General features: G+C 43.9%; 1 long non-coding RNA gene across 1 annotated transcript; it reads left to right on the top strand.

Moving 5' to 3' along the window:
• Positions 1-2630: 2630 nt before the first annotated feature.
• LOC136483803 (uncharacterized) lies at positions 2631-4203 on the top strand. The gene is made up of 3 exons (XR_010765655.1): positions 2631-2666; positions 2855-3007; positions 4075-4203. It is a non-coding gene; the product is annotated as an uncharacterized lncRNA (long non-coding RNA).
• The last annotated feature ends 219 nt before the right edge of the window (positions 4204-4422 follow it).

Raw genomic sequence — 4422 nt, 5'->3', positions numbered from 1 at the left:
GCTTCTACTAATTGCATTTCGTCTCATAAACATGTGCATCATCTATCTCATCATGTCATTTTCCCTGAAACATACATATGAAACATTGTATTGAAACATATGTATGAATTGCTTGTTTTTATTTTCTATATCACATGTGATCCTTAGAAGTGGTATAACAATTTTATAAAGTGGTTGATTATGGTCTAATACGCCTTAACTATATTTAGTTTACTTGTTGGAACATTGTTCATGTAGACCAAAATGACCAAAATGCCCTCAAGTGCAAGTTTGACTTAATTTGAACCATGGAGTGTCATCGTTTGACTGATTCAAAAGTCCAACTTAGAAGCTTTGCATGGCTGTGCACTCTTTACCAAAGTTGTAGCTAATTTATCAAGGAACAAAAGTTGTTTTATGACCAACTCTTGAAAATGGCTAGAACATGCTCAAACATGGCCCACAAGTCAGATGTACATGCTGATTTCATACTTAGCAAATTTTTCTAAGTCCCAAGCAGATTTCAGTTTCATGAGCCGATGTTTGGAGCACTGTATCTCACTAACCAAGCCAAACTAGTTCGAGCTCCAATTAGCAAACTTGTAGTACTCATGTAGGACTTCAACTTTGTTAACTACGGCTTAACCTGGATCGCCACGGATTAGGAGTTGATGATCGTCGAACATGCTCTGTCAGTCGGGACAAGGGTCGACTGAATCACGGTTTTCAGAAAACCTTCAGTAACGTTGTGGCCGACCGACGCAGAGACTCGACGCCGCGTGTCCGCCACTCGTCGCCGGACTCCTGCTCGCGCTGGCCACGTGCCGTGCGCATCCTGCCGTCGCAACCGCGTCTTGAAGCCGTCCCGCGCCTGCCCGAACACACTCGCCGTCCCATTTCGCATTTCTCCTCCTTCCTCCGTGCGCACGGCGACCAGAGCACCGAGCACCGCCGAGCAAATTCCACCCAAACCCGAGCGCCATTGCTCGATTCCTCTGAACCACAGCTCCTTCGTGAGTCTCTCCACGTCCCCGACCCCACCGCCACTCCATTTTTCGCCTCAGGTAGCTCTCACCGCGAGCGCGGCTCCACCGGGTCGCCATGACCGCCGCCGGCCGAGCTCGCTCGTGACCGTGCCGCTCAAGCCCCTTATCGCTCCTTCTCTTTCTTGTGCTAGCTTCGGTTTAGGACGCTGAAGCTCAGTGAGTGAGTCACTAGGGCCGTGACGTCGTAGCTTCGCCGGAGCCGGCCGTGCCGTGGCCGAGCGCCGCCGTGGCCTTCGCCACCACCGCTAGTGGCGTCAATAGCTGCGTCTAAGGGCTTCCTTAGGTCCGCTAGGTTGAGGCGAACCCGTAGGCACCATTGGTCTCGCCGGAGAAGTCACCGACGGCGAGATACGCCGTCGCCTTCCTCCGCTCCCCTGCTTGTCTCGCTGTCACGCGGGACCCGGCGGTCAGCCGCCGAGACTCTGGCGGGAGTCCAGCCTGGGCCGCTGGCGCGCGTCTTGGGCCGCGCCTGTGTGCTCGCGGGCCGCCGTTACGTGGGCTGGCCCAGCTGTGGCTGAGTGTTTTTCCGATTTTGTTTTATTTATTTATTTCACAGATTGATGTACATCTTGAAAAATATGTAGCTCCTAGTATATAGATCCAAATGCTATGGTTCTAATTTTGTTAAGTTCCTGGTCATGTCTAGTATTTAACAAAAATATTATATGGGCACTTGTTTTAGAAATTTTTGATGATTTAAATAGGACTTTGAAATGTGTTTTTAGAAGCATGCAAACTTGTTTGAATTTTATCTTGAGTTTCTGTGGTCCAAAAATTATGAAATTTTGTGGGCAGTCTGTTATTGCTTATGTGAAGCTCTGGTAAAAATTTCAGAGCTAGTGCATGTGTAGTTTTTAAGTTATAGAATTTCCTTTTATTAATAGGTGGATCTTGTGTGAATTTTCATAATTTTTCTATAGATCCAGTGAAGGTGAAATTTTATGGGTACTATTATTATGCTATAATGATGCTAGGAAAAATGTGAAATCTGTTGCTTGACACTTTTCATTAGGATTTCTTAATTATGCCATTTTAAGCCAGTATGCCTTATCATTTTTGTGTAGACTGTTATACTTACTCAATGGCTTTGAAATTTTTATGGTAATCTATGTGAAGCATGAGATAGCTACTGTAATTTTTGTAGATTTTTATGAATAGTTTTAATATATATATTGCTTAAATCACCTAATTAACTAAATAAATTGGAAAAGGATATTAAATAATTTATTTAGAAGTTAGCACTATCCTTTCTGATGTTTCTTAGGTATGAAAAACAAGTTGGTAAACTTTGTTTGGTCAAATTGGGCTTTTGCATCATCATTAAATAATTAAGTTAGTAAACCTGTCAATTTTGGACAGATTCTAGATTTTCTGGAATTGGAGTTGGTCAACTTCAGAATCATGCTTTGATGTTTACAAATAAATTGTAGAGAATTTCATAAGCTTTCCAGAATGTCCTCTTGCAAGTCATTTGGAGTTATAGAACTCTGGTTATGATAGAATTAAGTTGCTACTTGTTGCATATGAAGCTTTAACTGTTATTTTAAGTATGTCTTTACTATTCTAAGTTCATGGTACTGTTCCTAGGTGTTAGGCCCTTAACGGAAGATGAGCATCTTTATCTTAGGTTATGCAAGTTAGGTAAGTTAATCTTGTTCTTTCAGTTAAGTTAGAAACATGCTTAAAGTGATTTGAATAGGGCTAGTCTTACTCGGTAAACGAGTGTCCAGTAATGCGTTCGTAAACACTTACTATGATCCATTCATCATGAGCATCATGTCATACCTTATGCATCCATGGTATTTATCTTTTGCATCGGCATGCAATAGGTGTACCGGAAGGAGTGACCCTGCTGGAATTCGAGGAACTGAACGAGCAGCAGCAGCCGACACCGGAAGTTCAGGAGGAGCAGCCTTCAGGAGAAGTGCCAGACGAGGTCGCCGTTGAGTGCCCTGACCACCGTCCTTGCAACTTTGTGAAAGGCAAGCCCCGGAGCATTTTAAGCCTCCTATTTTCCGAACTGCAGTTACAGTATTATTATTATATATATTGTTGCATTAAGTTTAGGTGTTGGATGCAAACATTTGCTGCATTGGTTACCCATTCCTTGTCCAGATATTGTTACCCTGAATCCTATGTAGCTCAGGCTCGAGTAGTGCTTAGCCTTGCTTTAACGCGGTAGAAGTCGGGTGATTTCCTGTCACCTGCGAGATATAGGAAGATACATGTGGCACGGTTGGCTATATTTGCTATCGTGGAAAAGAACCAGTCTTAATTTGAAATGAAGACCGGACGGAGGCTTGCCGGTTTGCAGTGACTCCGTCTATGTCGATTAAGGACTGGATCTTGGAGCCTTTCCTGTTCATGTTGAACGCATGCCTCTCTCTTAGTTGGCCGGGTCTGGAGACCGACCACGAAGCCGAGTAGCTCACCTCAGGCCGGGAGTCGATAAGTATAAAGTGCGCCTCGGAAGGGAGCCGTAGGTGTGAGTCCAAGGGCAGGTGATTTAAAAGTCCTGGTCGTCCTAGCAGAAGGGTAATCCCTGAGAGTGCTGGCGCTGATCGAACCCGCGAATTTGGTTCCTGAGATGTTCCAAAGGTGACCCACGGCTACCCTTGCTAAGTATGCCAGGGTGAGAGTTAGGAATACCCCCTCAGCTGAGTTGTAATTCGATTCGAATCGCCGTCTCTCCCGGTTAGTGAGAACTTGACGGGCTTATCTCCAATGTAGATACACTAAATAACTTAATGGTTCGGAAATGATGATATGATGATGACAGCCTTATTATACCTGCTATGGTTAATATTGTTTGCTCCTAATAAGTGAGTGCTCTAGTACAGGTGCTAATCTAGCGGACAGGTAAATAATGATAAGCTTGATGCTAAGTTTAAATTGGTTACTATAATCTTAAGCTCTTTTATGCAACTGTGTCAAGCTAGCCCACCTGAAAAGCCTTGCATGATCCTTGGTGTCTTTTATTTTGATTTTTGTCGGGTAAGTCTAGCTGAGTACCTTCTCGTACTCAGGGTTTATTTCCCACCTGTTGCAGATGACCAGTTCTACTTTGGTTGCTGCAAGTACTGCCTTCTCCCTGCTGGGGATGAAGACTAGACCGTTGGGCACGGTCTCTACTAGTTCTCGTACCTGTTAATGCTTTTGTGGGACATGACTCTGATCTTGGCAATGTATTTGAAAACTATGATGTTTTGTACTAAACTATGTTGCTTCCGCACACTCAAACTTGGTTTGTAATATTTATTTGAACTCTGATGGATGTAATCCGAATGCTACTTATGAAATGATGTAACGGATGATGTGTTGTGTTGAATCATTACGATCTTGGTTTGTATGTCGAGAGTTGGTTGAAATCCTTCGTGGTTTCCGGACTACCGGGATT

Source organism: Miscanthus floridulus, chromosome 9 (genome assembly GCF_019320115.1).
Source record: "Miscanthus floridulus cultivar M001 chromosome 9, ASM1932011v1, whole genome shotgun sequence".
NCBI lineage: Eukaryota > Viridiplantae > Streptophyta > Magnoliopsida > Poales > Poaceae > Miscanthus > Miscanthus floridulus.
Note: the sequence above shows the minus strand (reverse complement) of the source record. Positions and strands in the feature narration are given on the sequence as shown.